The sequence below is a fragment of the Benincasa hispida genome, chromosome 5 (genome assembly GCF_027475165.1).
Source record: "Benincasa hispida cultivar pf3 chromosome 5, pf3_genome.v1.1, whole genome shotgun sequence".
Classification (NCBI taxonomy): domain Eukaryota; kingdom Viridiplantae; phylum Streptophyta; class Magnoliopsida; order Cucurbitales; family Cucurbitaceae; genus Benincasa; species Benincasa hispida.
The window spans coordinates 55,667,636-55,689,909 of NC_143482.1; the positions used below are offsets into that span (position 1 = coordinate 55,667,636).

Genomic DNA, 22,274 nt, shown 5'->3' on the forward strand with positions numbered 1-22,274 from the left:
AAACAGAAAATCCACAGATGTACCAAATGCAACATAAATATATTGCCAAACGTACTCAAACTTCTCCCTCAAACTCAAGACGATAGAATGATGAACAACTTGAGATTGCAAAGAAAAAACTTTCAAATCAAATTAGCAGATCTGGACTGGACACTGAAAACCACAGATGTAGCAAACGCAACATAAATATATTGCGAAATTGGAGATGGTAGAATAACAAACAACTTGAGTTTGCAAAGAAAATACTTCCAAATAAAATTAGCAGATTTGGACTGGAAACAGAAAACCACAAATGTACCAAATGCAACATAAATATTTTGCCAGATGTACTTGGACTTCTCCCTCATATCTCAAACCATTAGATCTTGATTGCAAACAGAAAATCTACAGATGTACCAAATAAAACATAAATATATTGCCAAACGTACTCAGACTTCTCCCTCAAACTTAAGGTGGCAGAATGACGAACAACTTGAGTTTGCGAAGAAAAAAACTTCCAAATCAAATCAGTAGATCTGGACTGGACACAGAAAACACATAGATATATCGAATACAACATTAATATATTTCGAAACGCACTCAAACTTCTCCCTCAAACTCAAGATGGTAGAATGAAAAACAACTTGAGTCTGCGAAGAAAAAAACTTCTGAATCAAATCAGTAGATCTGGACTAGAAAAAGAAAACCACAAATGTACCAAATGCTATATAAATATATTGCCAAACGTATTAGACTTTTCCCTCAAACTCAAGGTGGTAGAATGATGTACAACCTGAGTTTGCGAAGAAAAGAAATTCTGAATCAAGTCAGCAGATTTGGACTGGAAATAGAAAATCCACAGATGTACTAAATGCAACATAAATATATTGCCAAACGTACTCAGACATCTCCCTCAAACTGAAGGTGGTAGAATGATGAACAACTTGAGTTTAAAAAACTTCCAAATCAAATCAACAAATCTAGGCTGGACATAGAAAACCCACAGATGTACCAAATGCAACATAAATATACTGCAAAACATACTCAAACTTCTTCCTCAAACACAAGATGGTAGAATGACGAACAACTTGAATTTGCAAAGAAAAAACTTCAGAATCAAATCAATAGATTTGAGATTGTAATAAAAATCCAAAAAAGCAGATCAGGCTGAAACAAATCAAAATTCTGTATGATCCAACGGTTGAAACTCTGGCAATTGACAACTTTGTGGAAGTTGTCCCTAAATAATCAAACAAAACTATAATTCTATTCAGTAGCGACTACGGACAAACCCGGAGCTCAACATGACGATCCAACCATTAAAAAGGAGACACAATGTGTTCCCAATAGGTGTATCAAATTCCAGCACGACCCAACGATTTAAACTCGGGCAATTGACAACTTTGTGAAAGTTGTCTTTGAAAAAAGTTGAACTTCACTACAGGTTTATAATTTCTGTTCAACAGCGATAATGAAGAACACTAGAGCTCCAAACGACGATCCAACCATTCACAATGAGACCGTCCCCGACAGGCTGATCAAAATTCAGTACGTTCCAATGGATGAAAATCTGAAAATCGTCAACTTTATGGAAGTTGTTCTTGAAAAATCGAACTACACTACAGTTTTACAGATTCTATTCATAAGCGACTATGTACAAAGTCAGAGTTCAAAACGATGGTCTAACCGTTCAAAACGAAGATCTATCTATCCTCAATAGGTGGACCAAATTTTAGCATGATCCAACGGTTGCAAATCTGAAAATTGACAACTATTTGAAAGTTGTTCTTGAAAAATCGAACTACATTGCAGTTTTACAGATTTTGTTCAGCAGCGACTATAGACAAAGTCAGTGTTCAAAATGACGATCCAGCCATTCAAAACGAAGCTCTATGTGTTCTCAATAGACTGACCAAAGTTTAGCATGATCCAATGGTTTAAAATCTAAAAATTGACCACTTTGTGAAAGTTGTTCTTGAAAAATTAGACTACACTGCAGTTTTACAGATCTGTTCAGCAGCAACTACAGACAAAGTTAGTGTTCAAAACGATAATCCAATTGTTCAAAACGAAGCTCTATGTGTCTTTAATAGGCTGAACAAATTTCAGCATGATCCAACGGTTGAAAATCTAAAAATTGACAACTTTGTGAAAGTTGTCCTTGAAAAATCGAACTACACTACAGTTTTACATATTCTGTTCAATAGCGATTATCGACAAAGTCAGAGTTCAAAATGACAATCCAGTCGTTCAAACAAAGATTCTAAGTGTCTCCAATAGGCTGGCCAAAATTCAACACGATCCAACGGTGGAATCTCCGAAAATAAACAACTTTGTAAAAGATCTCTTGAACTGCACTGCTCTCCTAGTGAATTTGTCATTTTTTACGTTCACACCATACATTTTTAATTGTCAAACAAGTGCAGAATTTCGAAAAATCCTAACAAGGTTTTGATACCAGTTAGTTACGAAATCGACAATTAAAGAATATAAAAGAACGTAAAAAGAAATAGAGAAAATCGACACACTGATTTACGTGGTTCACTGACAATGTGTTAGTTACGTCCACGGGACAGAGGGAGAACAATATTATTAGAGAAAATGTTATAGAAAATACATAATCTGTCAAATAATGCCGGTAGGATTAGAGAGTTTATATTGTACACTACTCTAAACCCTAAGTGGAGAAGGAAAATATTTGAATAATTAAATATATTAAATACCAATTCTAATTAGGTGTAGGATTCAAGACATTCTAACAAATCTCTACACCTTGACTTGAAATCTCATAAATCAATTCTGATTAAGATTGAATACATTCCAACAAATCTCCACCTGGACATAAATCTCCTAAACCAATTCGGATAAGGATTCAAGACATTCCAACAAACCTCCACCTTTACTTGAGTGTAGAAACCAACTACTAGATATAGAAAACCAATACACCTCCAGACACAAGAATCCACCACCGAACAAAAAAGAACCCAACGCCAAAAGAAAAGGAAAAAGAGAGAAAAAAAAAAAATGTAACTCTGAACATAAGCACGGAAGACTTAATCTAACTAGCTAAACATATTCCTAAATTGAAGGATATATACCATATTAGTTAAAGCATAAAATAATAATCATTAAATAAATTTCTATCCCAATTTTTTATCAATATTTATTTGTGAAAAATGAAATATTAATAAGAGAGAATGTCCCGTCTCAAAATTATCCATTATTTTTGGACATTTATGAAATATTAATTATGAATTAGATTAAATTTTTAAATATTAATTCAAAAATAATTTAATTATATATTACACTTTATAGCAAAAAGTTTCAAAATTGTTTTCTACTTTAAAATTTTTTTCTATAAAATGTAAATATTTTTAAATATTTTTTTATATTTAAATAGCCCTCTATTAAATGGGGTCTGAGATATTTGTTTCATATTTCTAGTTAACTAAAAATGCATTAAACTAAATAATATTATGCTAGAATAAAAATAAAGTGTAAAAAAGTCTAACCTAAAGAGATAGCTAAATTTTATAAATTTATTAGATAACATTTTTAACATTATCTAATATATCAATTACCATGTCTGTCCATTGAACAGAACCTTTGTCTTAGTTTTCTTGTAAAGACAAGCTCACTATTCTTCAAAACTTATCTTCTTTTGAAAAATTAGGACCAAGGATGCCCCACCTTGACAATGAATTGTATGTCATCCCTATTATAAATACAATTGAAATCCTACAAAAAATTCTCACCCCCATAGCCCCAAGTAGTTTATATCTCTAGTCTACTAAGAAAATGAGTTCCAAGGCTTTCATCTTCCTCGGTCTTCTTTTCGCCATTGTCGTCCTCTTTTCCTCGGAGGAGGTAACGGTTATGGCAAGGGACGTGAAATTCGGTGAGTTTCGTTTCTTCAAACCTACAATGCGATGTACTCTATACTTTTACTCCTTTAATTACTGTTATATCTTATATCTCTGCCAGAAATTTGGACTTCTATGATGCACATGATAAAAAAATCGTCAATATAATTTACATTTATAGCTTAATTTTAAAAGATGGTTAATAAAATGTCGATATATCTTTATACTTAAATTGACATGCAAAAACGTTTATAAAAGCACTTTTGTTGACATAAAAATATGTAAGTTTCGTCAAACTTATGACTTTTTTATTTTTAAATTACTTGATATAAAATAACATAAAAAAAAAAAAAAACCGATATTGTACACCCTCTTCAATGTCAATGTTGGTTTAAAACTGACATTAAAGACAACCGACATTAAAGGGCTTTAATAACACTATCTCTAATGTCCGTTGTCAATTGACATTAAAACCCTTCAATGTCGGTTTTAAACCGACATTAAAGCCCAGAATCCTTGTAGTGAAAATCTATTCGTTTACATTTTTTGGTCATCAACAAAACAGTTTTTTGTTGTTATTCAGATTTTGTTGACAAGGGCTTTATTGACATTTTTTATCATCGTCAGCAAAGGTCAAATTTGTATTAGTATACGCTGATTATATTAACGATTAACTTTGTAGAAGAAGCTATGATGGAAACCGGTGAAGTTGACGATGTCGAGCGCCACGGTTTTGGAGGAGGCCATGCTCGAAACCTTGCGGAATGCCTCCATGGTTGCAACCATGGTTGTTGTGAATGCTTCCGCGGCCGTTGCATCAGGTGCTGCAGCTTTGCTGGTGAAGCTGTTGATGTAAAGCCTCAAGCTAAGCCTAACAACTAAACACATGCTGTTGTTGCTTCAAATAAAAGGGCTTTAATTTATGTATGAGTGCTTGTAATTAGTTATGAATAAATGCTTATGCTTGTGAGATCAATTCTATAAGTTAATCATAGACTATGAGAAAAGTATATATAATATGGTTCTGATCCAAGAAATGGCTGCTTATTAATTATTCATTAACTATCAATGTTGTCTAAATAATTAAAGATGGTTTTCCATATAAAGAAAAATTGGGGGATTGGAAGCAAGTTTTTTTAGATCAAATTATTGACCTCGATTAATGCTTTATCTACTTAACTATACTTTGATTAACAACTATTTTTCAGAGAAACCTTCCACTACTATTGGAGGAATAAACAGAAAAATAACAGAGAAACTAATGATAGTAATAAAATTAGGAACACAAGAATTAAACCACATAATAGGAAAATTCCATTATGTGAAAATTATCATAACCACGTAGAATAATTCTCTCTCTTGATCTTAATTACAAAACCACTCTCTCAAAGTTTTTATATACTACTCACACCCATTAATCTCCCTCTCAAACTATATAATACAAAAGAGAATTTAATTAGAGTTAGCAAACCTACCTAAGCTTAAAGTGTTTATAACTAGGAAAACTTGAAACCACAAAGGAATATAGGCTACTTTTATAGTGCTTGAAAAACTGGAGTTCCTTGAACTTTTTCTAATATGGGACAACTGTATGGACTTCTAATAATATTTGCTAAAACTCGACTAAAAAATGTGTGGAGGTGTTTACTGCACGTTAACAATATTACAACATTCCATAAAATAATTATAAAAAATAAAATGCGTATAAGAAAATACTAGAGATTTGTAACCCAATTCGGTGAAATCCACCTATGTTTGGAGGGCAATGTGCCAAGGAAAGATACTTCAATAAAATTAATGATAAGCAATTACAACGTAGTACATATCGTAAGAATTACACAATTATTGTGACTTCCGAACAACTCAATTACTCAACGGTTCACCTAGGTTCCCTCTAGGTTTGAGACTCCCTCTCACGGTAACTCAGATTCCTGCTAAGTTGTGGTATTAGTGAAAAATGTCTTAGACTCCCTCTAAGGCCGAGACTCCTTCTCTACAAGACTCAAGCTCCCCTCAAATCGTGAGACTCCTTCTCACTCGAATTGTATCTTGCTCGAATAGCTTAGGCTCCCTTAAGCTTGAGAATTCCTTCTTAGATGAATCACAATACATATGCAACGAGTAACTTGGAGTACGTCTCCAAACAATACAACTCTCTCTTCTTCCTACAATGGTAATTTTATAGCTTGTGTATTAAATATTGGTCTTACTTTTAAATATATAAGCTTAATTTTGTTATATTTGTCCCCAATTGATTTGTTTGAACATTAATTTTTGTTTGTGCGTAATTAGGTATTAAGGAAATAAAAAATTGGTTATTTAATGGGTTGTTTTTAAATATAGAAAAATGAATCAAAATTAGACACTGATAGAAGTCTATCATTCATAGTTCCGAAATTTTGCTATATTTTGTATATATTTTCAGCAGTTTTACCATTTGAAATAATTTTCCTTATTTAATTGTTACAAAAAATATATAAAATTATAAACAACTTATGCCGACACAAATAAACGTTGCCAGAAATCTGTCTATTGAACTAAAATTTTGTTGTTTAAGGCTATGTTTTTCCCGACGCAAATTATATTTTGTTAGGAAAACACATATGCTGATGCAAACAATTGTGTTGTCAAAAATGGTTTTTATGCCGACGAAAATAGTTTTCGTCGGGAGGAACTTTTCCCGATATGGATACGACAACGATTATGTTGATTAAAAAAAATGCGTTATGCCAACGTTTTTAATACTTTGCCTGATGTTTTTTTCACATGAGGAAAGATGAAAATTCTTATAGTGTAATAAAACTAAGAGCATAATAATTAGTGACTCTAAATTGGAGAAAAGAAAACATACCAGAAATATGCCACATACCAGAAATATGCTACTATGTGAAACATTATTACAATCACACAAAACAATTCTCTCTCCTGATCCCAATTACAAGAGTACTCTCTCAAAGTTTTTATACTACTCACACCATTTAATTTTACTATTAAACTAGAAAAAATAAAAGGGAATTTAACTAGAGTTAGTACACCTAAACTCAAAGTGTTTCTAACTGAGACAATTTTAAATCTAAGGATAAACTTCTTTTATAGTGTTTAGAGTCGAACACTTTCTTGAATTTCATCAAGGTAAGATAATTACATTTCTAATACTTTGATAAAATTCAACCACTACGACATAAACCAAGAAATTAACTCACCATAAAATAAAACATCCTATATGCAATCTCACTTCTGCCCCCATGCGATAGTCGTTTGTTCTTTTTCTTTGCTTGACACTTCATACAATTGCAAATAATATATTATCTTCCATGCAAGGTTGTTTTAGCTAAATCATGATACTTCAATTTTATACGTGTTTTAATGCTATGTGAAGCCACATGCTATAAGCTAAGCAAAATTTTTAAGACTTGGACTTTTAATGGCGTCGAAAACATTGTATAGAAGTTTAAACTTTGAAAAGTCATAATCTTTAGCTCAATTTAAAAAAATTGAATTATTATTATTATTATTATTTATGTAACGTAACTTTTTAAAATCTATTCACAAAGTATGTTGCCTGAGGAAAAGAAAAGTCAGTGGAAGAAAAAATCTGAAATGAGAGAGTAGAGGATAAAGTAGACAAAGAAGAGAGAGAAAAAAGAAGATATAGAGGAGAGAGGAGAGAGATATTTCATGGGTATTTTATGTTTTTTTAACTCAAAGTTATATATTATACAAAATACTCCCAAACTTTACATTATGAGTCAAAAATATTCTTAAACTTTCAAAAGTTTACTACAAGAATTTTGGGATTTAATGTTGGTTGGAAAAAGTAAAAACAGATGTACAATGTCGGTTTTTTTAAAGTTTGATAAACTGACATTAAAGATATAATTTCATTAGGCTACAATGTCGGTTTAACCGATATTGTAGATACCCATTTATTTTTTTCTTTAATAAAAATATCCTCTCTTTCATTTTACTATTTTTCTTCTCTTTCCTTTCTCACTTCTCTTCTCCAAACACTTTTGCCCTTGATTGATCATCATCGTTCGTCGGTGTCCACTTGTCGTGCAGATCTCTCTATCATCTTTCGTGTTGCTCATGTAGGAACCTTGTCGTCAACTTGTTTGTTAGTTCATGGAGATTCAACTTGTGTAGTTTCGAGCTCGTGCAAGTTCGTTCTCACTTCATGCAACCTCGTGCGTGCAAGCTGTTGTTCAGCTTGTGCAGATTCGTCAGATCTCCGATGTCAGTCAACTCATTGTCATGTGTAGGTCCGTTTTTCATTCAGCTCATCGTGCACGTTTGTTCGCCGTTCAAGTTTGATGATCTTGTCGTGGGTTTTTCCAATCCAGTCGTCTATTTGCCTGATCTACTCGTGGGTCTTCCGATCTAGTCGTCGGCCTGGTGATTAAGTTCCATTCGCCAAGTCCGGCACTCGTGGGCGTTGTGCATTCGCCAAATCTGCCGATCTCAGCTCATATTTGTTCCAATCTTTGAGCTCCAGGTCAGATTTTTTCAAGCTTGTGGATTGAGTGAAGCTTTTCACAATTTTTGTGTTGGTTGTTTGAGTTGTTTGCTTGCTCCAAAGGTAAAATTTTCCTTTCATATTTATTTTCAATTTAGTAATTTAAAGTTATTTCATTCATTTTGTTTTTATTCCAATGATTAGACTTCTTGAGATTTTGAACTGTTGGAATGAATTAGTTCGAGAATATGTACTTGTCTGATAGTCTTACTTGGTGTGGTTCAAGTGTATATTAGAACCATTTTTCAAATTATATTTTAGCCTTAATATTTTATTTGTGTTATTCTTGAGTTTATCTCAAAATTTAATATAAATTGATTTAGGTGTTATTGTTGATTATGGTTCATAAGATTTTGAAGTGTTGAAATGAAAATTAGTTCAAGAATATGAACTTGTTTGATGGTCTTACTATAATCTTTTTCTTTGGTGGTTAATGTGCTTATAGAACATCTTCTTGAGTTATATTTTAGTCTTGAAAATATTTTATTTCTATTCTTTTGTGTTTATCTCATGTTGATATAAATAAGTTTTAGGTCTTATTGTTGATTATGGTTAAGTTTACAAGCTTAAGGTAACGTAATTTATCCTTGTTATTGTTTGCCTCTTTTGTATTAAGTCGCATATTGTATAATCATGGATAAATTATGTATGAAAAAGAATAGAATGTCAACTGAGTATGGTTTAGAGATTGAGACAACATTTCAATATGTCGAATGTCATGAGTTGTCCTTGTTTGGAATGTGTGAATGTAGAGACTCTAAATGTGAACACAATAAGGGATCACTTAATCTTTAATGGTATAGATCAAAGTTATTAGACATGGATTTTTAATAGTGAATCATTACCGATTAAGAGAAACAATGAAAATGTGTCTACTAGTGAAATAGAAGAAGTTGATGAGGATGGTGTTGATGTTGATGACACAATTGGAATGTTTGAGACTGCACACAACTATTTTAATGACAAATCCGATAATTTTGAAGAATTACTAATTGATGCTAAGAAACTATTGTACCCAAATTCTAAAACTTTTACCAAAATATCTACATTGGTAAAGTTATATAATTTGAAAGCTAAATTTGGATGTAGCGATAAGAGTTTTATTGAGTTGTTGGAATTAATTCGTGACATCTTACCTAGTCCTAATGAAATTCCAACTTCTACATATCAAGCAAAAAAGATTTTTTGTACTCTTGGAATGAAGTATGAGAAGATTCATGCATGTAGAAATGATTGTCGCTTGTTTAGAAAAGAACTCTCTAATTCAAATGTATGCCCCATTTGTGGTACTTCAAGATGGAAGCTTCTTAAAAATTTAAAGAAAAGGGTTAAGAATGTCCTAGCAAAAGTCACGTGATAATTCTCCCTAATTCCAAGATTTGAAAGAATGTTTCGAAGCAAAGAAACATCAAGTTTATTGATGTGGCATGCCAAAAAGAAAAAAGAAACATATGGTTTATTACAACATCCAAAAGGTGCACTATTGTAGAAAAAAATAGATAATTTGTGGCTAGAGTTTAGGTCAGAACCTAGAAATCTTTGTCTTGCTCTTTCCATAGATGGGGTAAATCCGCATGGAGATCTTAGTAGTAGATATAGTTATTGGCCAGTGATAGTGACGTACAATCTACTTCCATGGTTATGCATGAAGCGAAAATGTTTTATATTGACTGCACTAATAACTGGTCCTAAACAACTGAGAAGTGACACAGATGTTTATTTAGCTCCATTAGTAGATGATTTGGAAGAACTTTGGAAAGATGGGGTGGAATGTTACAATGCATATGAAGAGCAATGTTTCACGCTTTAAGCTATTTTATTATAGACCATTAATGATATCCATGTGTATAGCAACTTGTTTAGTTGTACGGTTAAAGGATATCATGCACGTAAAATTTGTGGAGTGAAAACTTCATCCACTTATTTACCAAAAGGGAAGAAGATGGCATATCTCGGGCATCGTAAGTTTCTACCACATCATCATCCATATAGGAAACAAAAGAAACGCTTTTCATGGTGCATAAGAATTAGAATTTTCTCCAGAACCATTGGATGGGGAAGAAATTCTTGTAGAAAAATAAGTATCAATATTCATTTGGTAAGAAAACTATAAAGAAAAAGAAAAGTGGAGATAGTCTTTCAACTTATTGGAAGAAAAAATTTATTCTTTTTTAGTTAGAATACTGGAAGTATCTTGACGTGCGACATTGTTTAGACGTGATGCACATTGAAAATAATATGTGTGCTAATCTTATTGGCACATTGCTTGATATTCCTAGTAAAACGAAGAATGGAATAAAAACTCGATTAGGTTTGGTGGAGTTGAACATTATAGCAGAGTTAGCCCCTCAAGTGGGAGAGAAAAAAGTCTTTTTACCTCCATCATGTTATACATTATCACAAGTTGAGAAATTGAGCTTTTGTAAGACACTATCAGAAATTAAAGTACTTGAAGGCTATTCATCGAACATTCAAAGTTTAGTGTCGCTCATAGATTTGAAACTTTACAAACTTAAGTCACATGATCATCAATTCTTATGCAACAATTATTACTTGTGGTTGTTTGTGTTATTTTACCCCAACATGTAAGACTAGTAATTATTCGCCTATGCTTCTTGCTTAATATTATATGTAGCAAGTCAATCATTTCATCTTAGTTAAAGGATCTGCAAGAGGATATAGTTGTCACTCTATGCCTTTTAGAGAAGCATTTTCCACCATTATTGCATTTGCAGTATGGTTGAAATTGGTTATATGTGTATACTCACATACATTTGCATAATTATTACTCATCTTGATTCATAATCTCCATGTATATTTTTTTTATGTTTAAATAATAAGTTTTACTTTGTTTAGGTATCTTTGGGATGAATGTGATGGTGAGATAACAAAACCTTTTTTTTTTTTTTTTTTTTTTTTTATAATTGACCAAACAAAAATATCACCACATGTAAAGTCTTTAGAACTTCGATCTAGAAATTTAACCAATCAACTAGAATTGGCTAATTTGGAACAATTAGTTCTCATTCCATATAACATAGGACAAGTAAATGACAATGTCTTTAGTTATTTTTAATTTTTATTATATGTGATAACTTGTAGAAATACAAGTTATTTATACCGTTTTATTTAGATTATGCGGTAAAAAGAAGGAAAAAGTTGTGTCGACTATATAGAAATTGGCTTAGAAACGCAAAAGTTGTGAAGTGTCGTAAGCACACCCGCTAACCCCATTGCGATGCCAAAATGGAATGTCCAAGTCTTTGTTTTTCAAGAAACAGGTCACCGCATGCGACAATCGCTCGAGGATAAAAATGAACAACGCATTTGCACTGCATGCGACGGTCAATCGAGAACGAAAAAGAACAACGCAATTGCAGCATATGCGACGATCGATCATGGACGCAAACGTTCAACGCAAATGTACCACATACGGCGATCGATCGTAGATGAAAGGAGCGACGCATTCGCAAGGACTTCTGAAATTGTACAACTTTTCTATTGTACGATTCTGATAAATTAAATGTGGAGCAGAGCAAACGTTTCCACCAAGTCATGGCAGGAAAAATCAGCTTTTCAGAGCGGGACCACTGATGCCAAGGTCTATAAATTAAATGAAGGTGCCAAGGTCTATAAATAGCTTCATTAAATTCAAAGAAAGGAAGTTTGTCTAAAGAGACAACTTAGAGAGAATCCAGGGAGAAAGACGAGACAGGACCGAAAGGTAAGCTCTAGTGCAAGAAATTCATTCCCATTCCCGAAGAAGAAGCTCTGTTCAAAGATCACTTCTACCTGGAAAACAAGTCTGAGAAGGAAGTTCTCCACTACATTCCTCCCACATGTTGGCAAGCAAATCCTCTCCGATTGGGATCCATGTCAAGACATTGACACGCTTTCCATATTTTGTTCTAACTTTCTATTCATCGACTGTGTTCATAATCTTTCATTCATTATCTATAACAAACCTTTATCTTTAGATTTTAATATCATTGGGGGGGGGGGGACTAAGCGAGTGAGTTAATCCTTGTTGAAGAAATCAGCTAAGTTTAGCTAATGCATGCTCGACGGCATCTTCACCTGTGAGAGCAGAAGTGAAGATGTTATTTCACCTCTCGCAAGAAGGTTGGAAGAATGCGTTAATTAAAGCGAGAAGTATTTTCAGAGATGGAAACAACCTTGCATTCACCACATTCATCCCTGTTTCAGCATAGACATATGGGAACATAGCCGATCATTGAAAGGTGTAAGCCAAGGGAAAACGGAACCTTAGTTGCATCCGCAATAGGATTGACGAACTTGCGATGTCCTTTCCCTCAACCCATTCTCTTTCTGACACATTTCACAAGGCTTTCAACCGCATTCATCAGATATTTGCACATCTTCACAGCCAGTCCTTAATTTGTATATTTAATTGTTTATTCCTTTATTTGTTACCACAGTCTACTTTATTACCGCATCTTATTTTATAATCGCAATTTACTTATCACCGCAATTTATTTAACATCGAAATTTATTTTATCATCGCGTTTTATTTCATTATCACATTTTACTGATTAACGCATTTTACTTTTTAAATCCAATTCATTATTCTTTTTGTTTCCCGGTCACATATATCACATCAGTATCGCATTAATCACCTCAATCTCCGTGTTCGACCTCAGATCACTCTGAGAAACTTGCGTTGGAATTATACTTGGTTCCAGCATAAGAAAACTTGTGACACGCGCACACTACACGAACGCATACTACGAAAGCATCTAAGCATCACCGCATACATCATTTAGAACGTAGTATCGCATATTATCATTATCGCAAAGCGCATACATCATCAACATCATAAGTTGTTGGGAATACATGATCAACGATTCAATCTTACAAGTTTTTGGCGTCGTTGCCGGGGATTGACAAATTTTAGTGCTAAATATATTTGTGGTATTTTGTAGGAGAGATTTCTGTTGTATAGTCTGTTTACGCGAAGAGCAGGCTGACGATATATCAGTACTGGTACAGAACCAGAATTCGACGCCGACCCAGAGATCGAGTGAACCTTTCACACAAGAGCACGTCAGAACCGTACGAGACGAAGAAGAAACATGGCAAACAAAAACGATAGGCCCGAGGGGAATTAGGGAATAAATCGGCCATCACAAGACCCAGTTTTTCTGGCTCCCGACCGCAACATCCCCATGAGGAACTATGTGCCGCCTAATTTATATGACTTCTCGCCTAAAATTGCAAGACCTACGGTAGAAGAGAATTCAAGATTTAAAATAAAGCTGGTCATGCTCTAAATGATGCAAAATGCAGGTCAGTTTGGAGGTTTACAAAGAGAGGACCCGCATGCACATCTGACCAGCTTTATAGAGATGTGTAATACGTTCTCCATCCCTGACGTGACTCCTGAAGGAATAAGACTATATCTCTTCCCATATACACTTCGAGATGAAGCAAAGAGGTGGGCTCATTCATTGGAGCCAAATGAGATCAATTCTTGGGACTAGTTGGTTGTAAGATTCATGATGAAATTTTTCCTGCCCGTAGTCAACGCAAGAAGATGAAGGGACGTGTTAAATTTTTAGCAGATGGAAAATGAGACTCTAAGCACCGCATGGGTGCGATTTAGAAGACTGGTGAAAAACTGTCCGCATATCAGGATTCTTGATTGCGTTCTCATGGAAACCTTTTATAACGGCCTGGATAGATCAACACAAGGTGTTGCAGATACCTCCGCATCAGGAGGATTTATGGATAAGGCGTACACTGAAGCAAAAGTCATCCTAGATCGCATCTCGCGAAACACATAATACTGGGTTTATAAAGAGGCCCAGAGTGAAGAAAAACGGAAAGCGCCATTGTACCAGCTGATACAATGACCACATTGGCCACCCAAATGGCCACAGTCACCTTGCTCCTCCAAACGATTGCGATTAATCAAGGAACTCTCTCCCATGGTGCAGCGTAAGCCAATGCGCTAATGCAAGTAGAAACAATAAGCTGTGTACAATGTCGAGGGGGTCATTTAGTGGAAATATGCCCATCAAACCAACAGATAGTGTACTCCATCCAGAACAACCCGTTCAGCAACACGTACAACCCAGGTTGGAGGAACCATCCCAACTTCAGTTGAGGAGGAAATAATGACCAAAGAGACCAAAGGACCATGCAGAATAATCAGTCAGGGAATCGAGGCAATCCTCCAGTTTTTCATCAGGATCAGAATCAGAGTAACTATTAGAATAGGAAATCGCACAACTAACCTTCCTCATCTAACACCTCAACGAATTTGTTGTCCTTTGAAGCTCTGCTCAAGCAATATATAGAAAAGAACGATGCGATCATGCAATCGCAAGCATCTTCCATCAGGAACTTAGAGGTCCAGGTCGGGCAGCTGGCGGTCGAGCTTAGAAACAGAACACCTAGTACACTGCCCAGCAACTCTGAAGCCCCTGGATCGAGTGGGAAGGAACAATGTCAAGAAGTGACATTGGGCGGGCAAGTCTGGTAGCTTGCGGGGATGCGGTTGCGGTAACCCTAAAGACTCTTTTTAAACAGCATCCTTATCACTATCTTTACCGCTTTCTTTACTGCTTTTTTATTGCGTTGTTGAAATTAGTTTATTGCTTACATTGGTTTAGTTTCTTACCTAGTTGAATTTATTTCCATTCAAGTCTCAGTTTGCGTTGATCTTAATTTTCTGATGAACAAATGTTGTAAGTGAATACCGCAACATCTTATCAATATGGTTTTAGGATAAGCATTGCGATGTTGGTGATACTATGAAACGTCGGGTATGAATTGCGACGATGGGTGTATCATGCATCAATAGATACACTTTGTGCCTGTCCTCCAAAAATGCATTGCGTTGACGTATGAGTTGCGCTCGTATGTACATTGCACCGTCTTCCGTAAATACGCACTATGTTGACGGATGTGTTGCACTGGTAGAAATACCTTGTGTCCGTCCTCTAGAAATGTGTTGCGTTGATGGTTATGTTGCGCTAATATATACATTGCACCCGTCCTCCACAAATATACATTTGCGGTAACGGATGTATTGTGTTAACAATTTAACATTACGCTCGTCCTATTAAAAAAAATGATAAAATATTCGCAGAGAAGGTAGTCGAACGCTTCAGCTCCCAAGGAAATTATTACTTAGCAGACGAAAGGACGTCCTTTCCTGCTAAGTCATAATGGGAGGGGCGCGGCAGGCTTTTTGGAATACCAAAGCCTGCCATGCAACTATTGCATTGGGCCATCAAGGCTCAACCTATAAATCGCACCTTCTTAAGCCCGAGGAGCTCACTTTCAGTCTCTTCGTGAAAAAACCCTAAGCAAAATCTCTTTGTATACAATCATCCCCTTCTGCACTTTCTTTGAAGAACAAAAAATTTTCCAACTTCTTTCCCTTTACCAAACCAATGGTCGGACAATCATCCCATTCCCAGCCATCGTCCCCTTCATGCCCCCGTCACTGCACGAGAGGTGGCCTTCCTCGCCGCCCAGCCAAAGCCATCCCCAAGATTCACTGGAAAACCCAGGCGAAAAAGCTCTGTAGCCGCAATACCACCCACCCACCGTGAGGGGCCGAGCACGAAGAGTGCCTCTGCCACCAGACTTGAGGTGGTGCTCCCAATACCTTCAACAGAAAGCGAGCTGAAAAGAAAGGACGACAAGAAGGTGTTCGGGAGTATTCTGAGCCACCTAGAAAGGGATGGGGGGTTGTCGGAGGCCAAAGTAGTGAACCAGCCCCTGCTGTCAGAGGAAGAGTTAGCGGTGGCTTCGTGGAGAATGGCCCTGACCATTTCGGATCCTAAGGAGACTGTCCCAACAGACTCCAATGAGGGACCCATCAAGGGCTGTTTTGGAGTTTATGGAGGCGAAGAAGCAGATAGAGAAGTCTGAAGAGAAGGAGAAGAGAAAAGTTGAGGAGAAACGAGCTGAGGAAGATGAAGTCGCCCGGCTGAAAAAGGAGAAGAAAGAAAAAAGGAGAAGCGAAAGAAAACAGTGCAGGCGAGAAGAGAAGTGCCTGAAGAAAGAGGAAGAAAGAAGGAAGAGGGTAGAAAGTTTAGATGTCGATAGAGAATCAACCACCGCAAGGGTGGAAGAGTGGGTGTCAGCGCAAGCTAAATCATCAGCGCAACTACTAGTTTCATGGCCGCATTCCAGATTAGTTGCATCGAACGACGAAGAAGATCCTAACATCTCCTCTTTAATGCGGCGTCACAAGGAGAATGCGCCACAAGGGTCCACAAGTGACCCAACATTTTTTCAACGCATAGAAAAGAAGAAGAATGAGAGAAAAACAAAATTAGAGGAGAAGGAAGAGAAGATGTCACGGGCACGCCAAATCATCGCATCAGGCGATTTGGCTAGAAAGCTTCACGATGAGAAGGTTCACCGTGACAACGCAAGGGCGGAAGAAGATGAGAGAAGAAAGCTCGAGAATGAGCAGCGCATTGCACTCGCCTCGAGGCAGTTTGAAAAGGAAATGAGAGATGAAGAAGAAGCGGAGAAGAAGGAAAAGAAGGAAAAGGAGATGCACCGCAAAGCAAATATTCAACGCGTCAGAGAGCGAAAGAGAAAAGAAGTGGAAGAGTGGGAAAAGGAAAAATAAGAGCAATGCAAGGTGCAGGAATGCATCCAAAGACAAAAGTCTTGCCTTGCGTCCGCTCAGGAAAAGGGCAAAGCAAAGGTGGAAAGCAGCAAGCTTGTGCCGGCCAGGAGGCGCCCAACCAAGAAAGAAAATGAAGATCTATGGATGGAAATGGGCTTCTTTCCTATGTCAGCGCCACTACCGAATCTCATCATCAGCATTGTGGTGGAACATAGGTGGGAAAATTTCTGCCAATGTCCATCCATTGTAATTCCATTGGTAGTGAGAGCCTTCTACCATGGCCAGCTCCACGACACTGAAGATGCGGTGATCGTCAAAGGGAGGGTAGTGCATTCAGTGTAGAGGACATCAATCAACTCTACCAATTGAAGAATTTCCCGGAGCACCGGGTAACAAACTAATTGATGATCCTGAAGAAGAGCATATGGAAGAAGCACTGAGAGTATTAACGCAGCTGGGCACCAAGTGGACGAGGTCCTTAACTGGCATAAGAACCCCGCCTCCAACCAGTTGCTACCAGAAGCGCGCCTTTGGGTCTATTTGGTGAAGAGGCGACTCATCCCAACATCGCATGATAAAACTATTTCAAGGGATCGAATTATGGCCGCATATTGCATAGCGCGCGACATTCCGATTGATGTTGGCCAAGCTTCTTGCGAAGAAAATCCGAGGTTTTGTTGGCCGTGTGAGAGGCCAGTACTTCTTTCCATGGACAGTTTTGAGCCTATGCCTATCTGTGGGCGCGGGCATTGAACCATGCCAGAAGTGCATGACATCATCAACACCAAAATCCTGAGAATTCTTCTCAAGGATTCGCCGCATTGCCCTGAGCTTCCACCGAAATGGCCCCTCATTGATTTAAATGCGCCGCAACCACCAAGACCCAAGAAGCAGTGCCGCAATGACAAAGGGAAGGAAACCATCCAAGGAAGTTCACTGCAGAAGCAAACCAAATTACCCTTGGACCCTTTACCTTTAGTCATTCATCCACCAAGCCCAACAAATGAACCCCTTTCCCCTCTTCCCGAACAATTCACCAATCTTCTCTTTGCCCTTGACTTCAACCCCACATCTTCAGCAGCGTCCACCCGCCATCTATCTCCACCCCACTTTTCACCGCAAACATCGCCGCATGTTGATGACCCATACGGTTTAGGAGCAGGCCCTTCTGCTCAACCCCAAACCGATGCTGGTGAAACATCGATGGTGCAACCCTCTACCGCATCCCTTGCTGCTGCTGCCTTAGAAGATATGCGGGGCTTTCTATCTCAAGAGCTATCCTTCTTCCACCATTCATTAACGGGGTTGCAAGAGAGCAACGCATAGCTGCGATAGGCGATGGTCTATATTCAATGCAACATTTTTACCATTCACCATAATAAAAAACAGATGGCCGAACGCAACCATGAGTACTTCAATTTCTTGACTGCCTATTTACATGGTCCAATGGTGCCTCAACATCTGCAGCAGCCTCTGCACTTTCAAGAAGCGCCACAAAGAGCTCTTCCGCAATGCCCTCCTCACCAAGAGCCCCCGCCACAAATCTAAATTTGGGGGTGTACCACCTTCTCCTTCACAAGTTTGAATTCTTTTTGCGGCCATTCATTTTTTTATAGATAGCTATACCTTGTATTCTTTTGTACATGCTTACAATTTTGTGTTTACGATCAATATAATTCCTTGTGTACTTAGACAATTTTTATATAACTGAGTAATTATTCTTTCCATATGCATTGGCCTCTCTATTTTTATTATCCTTTGTCAATTTATTGCGGTAATTCTTTTTCTTTTCTTTTACGTTGTTCATTTGCGCTGCCATGATGAGTATTATGCGTAACCTTAGCGAAATTTCTTTATACATTGCAATTTCTGCCTAACACTTAGATAATTCATCACAATAGTTCTACTTTACCTTCTCTATTATAAGACTTTGCTCAAACCTTCTTTTCAAAATTTTGACTAAGTGTTTTGTCTTTTCTGTCCAAAAAAACGCAATGAAGACCTTGCGACTCTCTAAATTTGTTGGTAGGGAAGATCTGAGCAGAAGTGATCAAGCGGATGCGTTCATTGTTAAAAAATTAAAAAAAAAAAAAAAAACTCCACTGTCAACGCAAGGGAAAATCCCAACCTGATAAGAGTTAAGTCGTGAAAGGAAACTGCTTGTAATTAGATATTCGCATGACACCCGTGGGAGCAAGCCAAAATGAAGGTAGGTTACCAGGATCGATGCAATACAAAAAAAAAAAAAAAAAAAAAAAAGAATAAAAGAGACAACTCCACTGACTAGCAAAAGTTAAAACTTGGCAAAGGATCAAGAGTTGAAGTTGAACTTGGGTACACAACCGAAGTTGGATGCTCGCATGACACCTGTGGGAGCAAGCCAAAACGAAGTGTGTAACAATGATCAATGCTCTCTATAGGAAGATGCAAACTAGGCCACTACATAAAAGACGTACTTCGTTGTTTTCACAAGAATAGGTAAAACATTCTTTTCAAAACAAGAAGAGAACTTTGAGAATAAATGTTCAAAGGATAGATGGAATTTGTAGTTTTGAGAAATTATGTAAAGGTGGAGCATTCGGAGTAGCCGATCGACCCAAAGTTAGGATAGGATTTGAGTTGAATTACCTTAGTCGAGGATATGCTTGAGGACAAGCATATATCTAAATTTGAGGGTGTGATAACTTGTAGACACACCGTTTTATATACCGTTTTATATTTAGATTATGTGGCAACAAGAAGGAAAAAGTTGTGTCAACCGTATAGAAATTGGCTTAGAAATGCAAAAGTTGTAAAGTGTCGTAAGCACACCCGCTAACCCCATTGCGATGGCAAAATGGAATCTCCAAGTCTATGTTTTGCAGGAAACAGGTCACCGCATGCAACAATCGCTCGAGGACAAAAATGAACAATGCATTCGCACTGCATGCGACGGTCAATCGAGAAGGAAAAAGAACAACGCAATTGCAGTGTATACGATGATCGATCATGGACGCAAACGATCAACACAGTGCACCGCATGCGGCGATCGATTGTAGATGAAAACAGCGATGCATTTACAAGGACTTCTGAAATTATACAGATTTTCTGTTGTACGATTCTGATAAATTAAATGTGGAGTAGAGCGGACGTTTCCACCAAGCCATGGCAGGAAAAATCAGCTTTTCAGAGCGAGACCACTAATGCAGAAGGTGCCAAGGTCTATAAATAGCTTCATCAAATTCAAAGAAATGAGGGTGGTCTGAAGAGACAACTTAGAGAGAATCCGGGGAGAAAAATGAGACAAGATCGAAAGGTAAGTCTCTGGAGCAAGAAATTCATTCCCATTCCCGAAGAAGAAGCTCTGTGCAAAGATCACTTCTACCTGGAAAACAAGCCTAAGAAGGATGTGCTCCACTACATTCCTCCCACACGCCAGCAAGAAAAACGTCTCCGATCGGGATCCGTGTCAAGACATTGATACGCTTTTCGTATTTTTTTCTAACTTTCTATTCATCTATTATGTTCATCTCTAATGTTTCATTCATTATCTGTAACAAACAATTATCTTTAGATTTTAATATCATTATCGTATTCATCATCATTTCTTTGTTCTTCACCATACATTCATCATCCATTCCTTCACCATGTGTAACTAATTCCCCAAGGTAAGGGGGGAGGGAGGGAGGAGAGGGGGAGGATTAAGCGAGTGAGTTAATCCTTGTTGAAGAAATCAGCTAAGTTTAGCTAACGCATGCTCGACGACATCTTTACTTGTGAGAGTAGAAGTGAAGATGTTATTTCACCTTTCGAAAGAAGGTTGGAAGAATGCGTTAATTAAAGCGAGAAGTATTTCCAGATACTTGCCACTGCATTCATCAGATACTTGCATCTTCACAGCCAGTCCTCAATTTGTATATTTAATTGTTTATTCCTTTATTTGTTACCGCAGTCTACTTTATTACCGCATCTTATTTTATAACTGCAATTTACTTATCACCGCAATTTATTTAACATCACAATTTATTTTATCATCGCGTTTTATTTCATTATCGCATTTTACTTTTTAAATCCAATTCATTATTCTTTTTGTTTTCCGGTCGCATATATCACATCATTATCACATTAATCACCACAATCCTCGTGTTCGACCTCAGATCACTCTGAGAAACTTGCGTTGGAATTATATTTGGTTCCAGCATAAGAAAACTTATGACATGCACACACTACACGAACGCATACTACGAAAGCATCTAAGCATCACCGCATACATCATTTAGAACGTAGTATCGCATATTATCATTATCGCAAAGCGCATACGTCATCAACATCATAAGTTGTTGGCAATACCCGATCAACGATTCTATCTTACAATATGCATATTAATATTTCCAAATTTTTGCTTATTATAGTTATCGTTGGATATTAAATTGTAATCAATCTTCGAGAAAATTTTGTTTATGCTTTGAACTCTATTTGAAGCAAGGTTCAAGAAGAATTGCATGGAGTTATAAATATGTAAGTGTAATTGAACTTTCTTAGCTCTTAATTCAAGTATTTATGTTATTCTAATGTTTTCAAACTATTTAATGGATTAAAAACATGGCAAGCTAAGCACGATCTCCAACACCATCGGTTTGCTCCAAAATGGAAACCCATAAAGGTAAAATTGCATTCATATTTTAACAAATTATTTTCATTCAAACACGAGAATAATTGTTTTCAATTTCTTTACATGTAGTGCTCCCATCAATTAGATTATGTAGGGTGTGGGTACTATGTGTAAAAGTATATACACGAAATAGTGTATAATCCTAGTACTCCAATTACTAGTCTCGTACGTAAATTTTTTATTTTTATATTCTAGGTAAATTTAATAAATGATGTAAACTTATGTTGAGTTTTTTTTTTCTTTTTGTAGTTGAATACAAAAAATGAATATACCTAAGAAGATATTGACGTAATTTGAACACAATGGGCAAGTTTTGTTCGCTGATTTGTGTAAAGCTACACTTATTATTATTATTATTGTCTTAATAGAATGTAAATGCTAGTTTAGAATTAATCTTGACGAGTTTTGAGTAAAATATGCAAGTTTAGAATGAATCTGAAGTACCAATCATTGTTTGTGGATAGAAGAATTATTACCTTACCATGATCTTTTTGGTGTAAATACTCATGGAAGTACTAATTGATGTTTGTGAAGGGAGAAATGATTATTAATATTATAGCAGTATTTGGTATTTTTTATTGTAGTTTTGAAGGGGCGGGTGATTCCATATGAGTGTTGAATATGATAATTTTAATTACTGTTCTATGG

The 22,274-nt window shown here is 36.5% G+C and overlaps 1 long non-coding RNA gene and 1 pseudogene across 1 annotated transcript; both read left to right on the forward strand.

Annotated features, from left to right (window-relative positions):
- Positions 1 to 3,734: 3,734 nt before the first annotated feature.
- On the forward strand, positions 3,735 to 4,879 carry LOC120078179 (uncharacterized). Its single transcript, XR_016529727.1, has 2 exons — positions 3,735 to 3,877; positions 4,525 to 4,879. It is a non-coding gene; the product is annotated as an uncharacterized LOC120078179 (long non-coding RNA).
- A 4,112-nt stretch (positions 4,880 to 8,991) lies between these two features.
- Positions 8,992 to 21,950, forward strand: LOC150036263 (uncharacterized; annotated as a pseudogene).
- The last annotated feature ends 324 nt before the right edge of the window (positions 21,951 to 22,274 follow it).